The sequence below is a fragment of the Rhipicephalus sanguineus genome, chromosome 10, assembly GCF_013339695.2.
Source record: "Rhipicephalus sanguineus isolate Rsan-2018 chromosome 10, BIME_Rsan_1.4, whole genome shotgun sequence".
NCBI classification, from domain to species: Eukaryota; Metazoa; Arthropoda; class Arachnida; order Ixodida; family Ixodidae; genus Rhipicephalus; species Rhipicephalus sanguineus.
This window is the reverse complement of record NC_051185.1, coordinates 101,647,701-101,656,419: the sequence shown is the minus strand read 5'-3', so window position 1 is coordinate 101,656,419 and position 8,719 is coordinate 101,647,701.

The window sequence follows — 8,719 nt, the reverse complement described above, 5'->3', positions numbered from 1 at the left end:
TGCCATCTCTTGGAATCCAGTCAGTTACCCTTAGTGACAACCGGTTATCCTGCCGACGTGCTACGTGCCCCGCCCATATCCATTTCTTCTTCTTGATTTCAACTATGATGTCCTTAACCCCCGTTTGTTCCCTGACCCACTCTGCTCTCTTCCTGTCTCTTAAGGTTACACATATCATTTTCTTTTCCATCGCTCGCTGCGTCGTCCTTAATTTAAGTTGAACCCTTTTTGTAAGTCTCCAGGTTTCTGCTCCGTAGGTAAGTACTGGTACGATACAGCTGTTATATATATACCTTCCTCTTGAGGGATATACCTTCCTCTGTGATCATACTCTAAATCGTCAATATATTTTATAAACGCTTTCCACGTTACGGCTCAGTTCATATCTCTCCCACAGCAGAGTGCGCAATGCTCTAAATCGTGATTGTTTTGTCTAACCAGAAACACATTAAGAGAGACATGTGTTAAGGTTAGCTACAACATAACAATGAGCTACAACCACAAAACTGCGGTTCGCCAGCCTTACACATATAGAAGAGAATAGTACCAGCTGTTTTTCATTCGAAGGTCACCCAAGTGCTTTCTGTTTAATATAGTAAATATTTTTCCTCGTTTCTGAATAAAATATTAGTTCTGCCAGACTACTGACCTAAGGATATCTAAAAATTGCGGGACGGTCGACTTACTAGCACATGAGAAGGCGATGTGCACGGGGCCCGATTACGCTATCGCGCTCTGCTCTTCAAGGCAAAACTCAAGAGTCCTCCAAGTATTTTTGTTTATTTATGCGCATTTATTTCGATTTCTCGCTAACGGAGAAAGCCGATTTTGCGCTCGCAGCCGACGCCGCCGACACCGACGCAGACGCCAATTTTTTTGCGAAACGAGCTGTATAACATCATCGCGTTAATGCAGTCTCTGCCCGAAAAATGCGCTTCGCCTGGCCTTCGCCTCCACATGTGTGTAGTACTTGTTTGGTTCCGTTCGAAGCACGAGAACTTTCTCTTGGCAGATCAATCAATCAACCAGTTTTCAGGCGAAAGCCTCATATGCCTCATCAAAAGCGAGGATTGAGCGTCATCCCGCGCCGTCGGCGTCAACACGTGTGATAACGTCACCATATGCTGTCACGGCTAACCATTCTTGACGTCACCATGCTACGTCATCACAGAACGTTGTCGCTCGGTCAAAGGGGGCCCAATTAGGGAGGCAGTGCAAAGCTTGGTGAGGTACAGAAAGCGTCCAATGCCTCCGCTGCTGAACCAAGTCCAAAACCACATAAGGTGCAGATTGCCTTGTGAGTGGTGCGGGGTAGGATGAGTGCATCGACGGAGAAGAAAAAAATGATGGTTTTTGCCATCTTGCGCGAATGCATAAGCAACCCTGTGAGCTCATTAGTGTGTATGGTCGCGCAAATAATTTTCGTCCATTGAATAAATAATGCTTAGCACCGATACCAGTACATTGGAAGAATATTGTCCTTCCGTTGAAGTTTTCTAAGACCGGCGACACAAACATGTATCTCTATAGGAAAATACACTATCCCAAACTGAAGGGCATTGTTTTACATCAGGAAAACGAGCAAACGTTAGTATATGGAGTATCTCTGTAAATTGTTTCTGCGTGGGAGGCTGATCGCTATGGCCGTTGTTGATATTCGTCCTTGGGTTGTGACCAACTATAGGCAGATATTTTTTCCATAAAATAGAGCTGACTGCCCAGCGTTTTCATATAGCAGAGCACAGTTAATCACTCTAAATAATTTCCCGTTTTATTGAACGCGGCACATTTACTGTCGGTGACGAGTGCACACGACATGTGCAACAACTTATTACACTGATAGGATTTATTTGTCACTGATGGTAAGCATTTTGGCAAGTACTTGAACAAGCACAACGTTGCACATCAAGGTTATTCATCGCGTCGCAATGACCTTTAACCACCCGAGAGGATGTGACGACACGGCACGTGATCCGCTGTGGAGAGGCGTGGCGTCTGCGCTCGCTCGGATCCTCACCGCTGCGGTGCCACGTGACTAGGCGAAGGTTTAACAACTGCTTCGCCGCCGCTTGGTCACCCTGTCTCGGCATGTGTAGCGCGTCGGGAGGGCCGTCTAAGTGTGCGGTTGAGCGCAAGCGACAGGCTGTATCGAGTCATCCGGTAGGTTAGCAAGACGGCGGGCTGCAAAACCTCGAGCGAAGGGAAAGTTGCCTGCTGAAACACGGGACCTATGGTAGCCAAGATTTGCTTATAATAGAGAAATTGACCAAGCCCGTAAATGTGTCAATATCGGGGCTACTTCACCCGCCGTCTGTGCTCGTAGCCTTTGCCAAACAAAGCGATACATGTCTTTCCCTCTTATAACTAAGCTTGGAAGAGTTAAACCTCAGCGAGTTTTCGCATACGATTGAACAGGCAACCATGAAGACTAAAGTTAATCTGCGTAAAAGCTTCGAGCAGTTGCGGCGCCCTTGCTGAGTGACTTAGAATCTGCTGCGTCGGCGAAGCAGAGGTGCTTATCGCAATAATCAGACCAGCCAGTGATGAGGTCGCTTCGAACGAAAACGTTCGTAAGCACATGGTGTGATCCCGTGCTACGTCAAGAGGTTAGTGATAATAAAGCAAGAACTTATGATATCGAATCAGGTACTTTTTCTTCGGAGTCGGTAATCATAGTTTGACCCCTCCTGAATTCGAAAACCGATATGAGAGTTCTCAGAAGTGAAGCAAAACTCATTTTCGTTTCGGGAAAAGAAACAGCGGCTGCGGCCGCAGGGCTTCCTGAGATGCTGGGCGAGCGCGGTACGTCATCTTCTGTAAGGCGCGTCATCTGCAACAACAGCACTGCAAGGCGTGGCATCTGTGATTAGCCCCGGCCACGGTGCGCAGACGGAGGTAGTCACGGAGGCCACTATTTCAGATGCAAGACACGTGTTCACATTGTGCTCGGCTGTTCGCCGTTATGGTAGATATTGTAATCGAGCTACAGAAATTTGAGCGTCTCTATACTTACTTGATCCTCGGATAGGCACATAGCGCTCTCGCAATTCGGATCAGTGAGCGGCGTGAACCTTCCCTAGGAGCGGAGCGCGGCTCCGGCAAAGGTACCGTAGATGACGTAGTTCGTTTCCACGACCAAACTTTCGGTGCGCTGGCGTGGGCGGACGAAGGCACACTTTCCTTTCGCGTATATTGATGTACATGCTGTAACAACCGCGAAAAAAATCATGACAGTGTCGATAATAATGTCGGTGCTTGTTAGTGCCGAATTTTAAAACCACTTCAGCATCCGTTTAAGACGCCCTAGATGTTAGGCGGATGCCATTTTAGTTGGGCGACTGCAGTAGATGCAGCGGCGCTTCGTTTTGCGGCACCGCGGCTTCTTGCTGTCTGCATCCTGTTTCCTAGATAAAACGTGGATTTATCACCACAACGACAACAGCGCATTCGCGGCTATCAGAAATGAGAGAGGCGTAGAAGAGCCTGGGTGACCTAAACTTCGTGTCTTACCTCACCAAGAACAGGTGTCTCCTGCGAGTAGACCTTGGCGGCGAAAGTGAGAAACCACCGCCACGTGTCGTATCAAAAAAGGCCGGTAGACCCCACGCAATAAGGGAATCGATGTAATGCAAAGCAGCCAGGAAAGAGCTGCGTATATCGTCCTGTTTGTCATTGAGGCAAACGAAGTCGTTCATGTAGTGACATCTGGTTCACTATATATAGCAAGTTTGCCACGAATGCATGAATGTAGAATCTCGTATATGCCATGCTAATGAAACGTGCATTCTGCTATATATATATATATATATATATATATATATATATATATATATATATATATATATATATGTATATTTATTTATTTTCGATACTGCCAGTCTCATACGAGACCAAAGCAGAAGGGCATCAGTTCTTGGATACACAATACAGTTTTCAGTTTCATGTTTATACAGCGCCATATTTGTCAGAATGTGTAAGAATGGTTTGGAGGCAGAAATGCCTGTAGGGGTCTCGAGGCAAAATTCAAAAAGTACATTCTGAAAAAATGGCGTTAATTGTATGCAAACACTGAGCAATCGAAACATACTTAAAGACGGCATAGAAGACAGCTCTTATCTAGTAGACAATACAACTCTAGTTGTACACAAACACAAGAGCACTGGGAACAATACACCAGAAACATACACTCTTAGGTAACTTTGAACCAGTTACTGCATCCAGCAAACAAATTCGTTTACGCGCAATTGGACTCGAAGATTTATTCCACAAAAAATAACTGCTAGTAAAATGACAATACAACACTAGTTGTACACAAACACAAGAGCGCTGGAAACAATGCACCAGAAAAATACACACTTAGGTATCTTTGAACCAGTTACTGCACCCAGCAAAACAAAATTGTTTACGCGCAATTGAACGCGAACATTTATTCCACAAAAATAACCGCTAGAAAAAACGATAATACGGCTCATCAAAAGAGAAAAAGATAACTGGAAAATTATTTGCAGAACATGTCCTCGATTTTTGAGGTGAACTCTGACAATGATTGTATACTAGTAATCGAGGAATCTAGACTATTCCATTCTCTGATTGACAGGGGAAAGAATGAATGCTTGAAGCAATCGTTGTTCAAGGTTTATTCTGTAATAGTGAACGCATGTTTGTGTCTTAGTTCTCTGGATTCTGCTAGGGAGATGTATTTTGATGCATCGATGCGGCTGCGGTTATGAAGCAGGTTGTGTAGAAATTTTAATCGTGCCAGTTTTGCTCTTGTCGCTAGCGTAGGAAGACCGCAAGATTCTAAAAGGTTAGTGGGCGAGTCGGTGCGTTTATACTTGTTGTAGATAAACCTTACGGCCTTCCTTTGTACCCGTTCTAACCTTGCGATATGAGTGGCATATTGAGGGAACCAAACAGTGTTGGCGTACTCTAAAATTGGACGAACGAATGTTGTGTAGGTTAAGAACCTAGTTTGTGTCGGTGCAAGTGGGAGACGCCTTCTTAAGAAAAACAGCTTGCGCAAAGCGGCAGCTGTGACGTTATTTATGTGTGCTTCCCATCTCAGATCGGAAGTTAATGTAACACCGAGATATTTCTGCAGCGTGACTCTTTGTAAAGGTGTGTTGTTTATTGTGTAAGTAAACTCAGAGGGTGCCTTTTTTCTGGTCACCGTCACACAGACCGTTTTTGTTAAGTTTATTGACATTTGCCATTCTTCACACCAGTGAGCATTTTTTTCCAATGAACTATTTAGTGCATTGTGGTGTGTATATATATATATATATATATATATATATATATATATATATATATATATATATATATATATATATATATATATATATATATATATATATATATATATATATGAAGGAAAGAAGTGTTAATTTCCAGGGCTCGTTTTCTTTGTTATACACAATATTAATGAGAACTAACAGACAATAATGCCAAAGAAAGTATAGGGGATGTTTTTAGTAATAAATGTAAGGTAATTGTGAACAAAGGAAAGTTGACGAAAAGATAGCTTGCCGCGGGCAGGGACCCAACCTGCGACCTTCGAATACGTTTCCCGATCTGCTATTTATATTCGATGCGCACTCAGGTCATGCCATACTGATTTTGGTTTATATCCAGCTTACAAAACGGCCGCGAGCTCACCATGAGCGTGGCGTCTAAAGCATGCCCCACAGGACATGCGCGTCATGGTTGTCATAATAAATCCTGTTATTTATGCTCATCAGACAGTCACGTCGCGCAATACCAATTTTGGTGTATATCAAGCGAGCGAAACCTCCGCCGGCGCACCTCTGAGCGTGGCACGTAATTGATGTTATACCTAACATGCGTGTCATGATTTTCATGTTACCTCCTGCTATTATTGTTTGTCACACATTGACGTCGCGCAATACCTATTTTGGTGTATATCAAGCTAGCCAAACGTTCGCCAGCGCACCATGAGCGTGGTACGTAAGTCATGCTGTCCATGACGTGTCTGCCATGATTTTCATGTTAATTTCTATTATTTATGTTCGTCACACAGCCATGTCGCGCGATACCAATTTTTGTATATATCAAGCTTGCGAACGGCCGCCAGCGCACCATGAGTAGGGCATGTAATTCATCCTGTACATGACATACCTGTCATGATTTTCATATTAACTCCATCATTTATGTTCGTCACACAGTCATATCGCGCAATACCAATTTTGGTGTATATCAAGCTAGCGAAACGGCCTGCAGCGGACCATGAGCGTGGCACGTAAGTCATAATACTCATGACATGTGGCATGATTTTCATATTAACTCCCGTTATTTATGTTCGCCACACAGTCATGTCGCGCAATACCAATTTTGGTGTATATCAAGCTAGCGAAACGTCCGCCAGCGCACCATGATCGTGGCACGTAATTCATATTATACGGGACATGCGTGTCAGGATTTTTATACTAACTCCTGCTATTTATGTTCGTCACACACTGACGTCGCGCAATGCAACTTTTGGTGTATATCAAGCTAGCGAAACGTCCGTCAGCGCACCATGAGCGTGGCACGTAAGTCATGCTGTACATGACATGCGTGTCATGATTTTCATTTAGACTCCTGTGTTTTATGTTCGCCATACACTCTTGTCAAGCCATACATATTTTGGTATATATACCAAATTAACGAAACGGCCGCAAGAGCACCAAGACTGTGGCATGTAAATCGTGCTCTACATGTCCTGCATGTCATGATTTTCATGTTATGACCAGTCATTTATGTTCGTCACACAGTCATGTTATGCCATGCCACTTTTGGTATACACCCCATGAACGAAACGGCCTGGAGAGCACAAATTCGTATTCGGCTAGATAGATAGATAGATAGATAGATAGATAGATAGATAGATAGATAGATAGATAGATAGATAGATAGATAGATAGATAGATAGATAGATAGATAGATACGCTCAATGTCGTAGAAGTTCGCTAAGAAATGCTTCGCATTTAAAGTATAGTTCAACAAACAGAAAAAATCGAAGTTTTTAAGAGGCAGGGGCCATCGTTTAGGTCTCTCTAATCTATTAATTTGCAGGAGATGAATACGGCCCGGTTTCTCAGCATGGTTATTGTGCTCATTTTAATTAAATGTTAATAAAAACTATCGTTCTGTCATTGGCTCAAACTTTGCTGGTGAGAGGCTGCGGAAATTTCCACTCCACCAACTTTTATTTCGTAGGCATTTCTACGCTTGTAGCATGTCCCAACGGGAGGGAGGACGTGACCCGCGTGTTGTGTCTCCCCTCTAGTCTGACCATAGCCTACCCAGCAAGAATACCTCTCCACCATTAGCGTAAGGGGAATTGCTCTTAATAAAGTAAGATTAAGCCCGCGAGGCGGCGAAGAGGCAAGACCTCGACGTCCCCACGTGGGAGGCCTAGGCCAACGAACCTAAATTGCTGGTTCATAATAAAGTTTATTCCTCCTCCTCCTTATTGGTACAGTCACCACAGTACCATTTGCAGCACCGTTTTACAATTCCGTGTTTGCGAGCTACGATCAGAATGCATTTTATCTCCACGAGTTGCTCGGTGCGTACGGTAACCTGAAGAAATGGCGAGATTATATAGGTGTTGCAGATTAAGGTTTGTGCGTGCCAACGACGATTGTAGGTATTCCCGTACTTACTATGCCGTAAACCATAACTTCCAAAAAAAGATTTCCACTGCATATATTTCAAGAAAAAATTGTAAACGAAATTTGTAGGCGATCCCAATGATTCACTTAGATGTCTGGTGTTGGCACCTTAGTGGCCATGGAGACATCGGCGGCCTAAGGCGTTTGATGCCAGTCAGCCCACTGCTATCTTCTAGTTCACCGTACCTCGACGCACTCAGTAGAGCAACTGGTGACGTGAGCATGCGAACCGATGCTGTCGGAGCAGTAGATCAGCACGTGTACGGACGTGCTGTCTGAGGATACATGAAAATACATTTCGTGAAAAAGGGGCGTGGAGAAGAGAAGAAAGTTAGTCTTCTCTACGCCCCTCTTTCACGAAATCTATTTTGCGCCACAGTCAAGTGTGGCCAAGCTACTGCTCAACGTTTGCTGAGTGCAGTGGCGGGCCGCGCAAACTATCTGGCAGATGTAGTTTAGCTGTGGCGGGCAGAAATCATGCGTGCGCGCGCTATATTATCTGCAGTGCTGTCGCTGTTTAGGAGAGGCGTTAAAGTGACGGGTAACGCGTCGCCTTGATAAGCGGTCAGCGCTGTTTTCAAGGCCCAACCGCACGCACGCGACTTTCGAGCAAAGGCTCCGAGCGACAGAACTGGCTGTCGCGGAGGGCCATCTATCGCCGCCGCTATCGCCGCCGCAGGTTTATGGAAAGCCAGAAAAAATCGCTTGTGGCCAGGAAATGAGCCTGGCGATTTCGGGCAACATGACAGCATCTCGGCTCCTCGCTTCGGTGGCAATTTGCTCTTGAGAGTTTAAATCGGCGCGTACTTCAAGGAATGCAAGTTATGGACTATCTTCTTTACAGCCACATCTCACGCGGAGAGCGAGGCAGCGGCCGTATTTTGTCGTTAATATTGTTATCGACGGTTCTTTTTGATGTTTCGGTAGTAGCTTGTTGCACTGGTGGAAGCTTGCTACAATGTGAACATCGTCGTTGTGTGAGGTAACCCGTCTCCTTCCGAGGCGGCGATGTGAGGCGATGCGGCTTTTCTTAATCCTTCCAT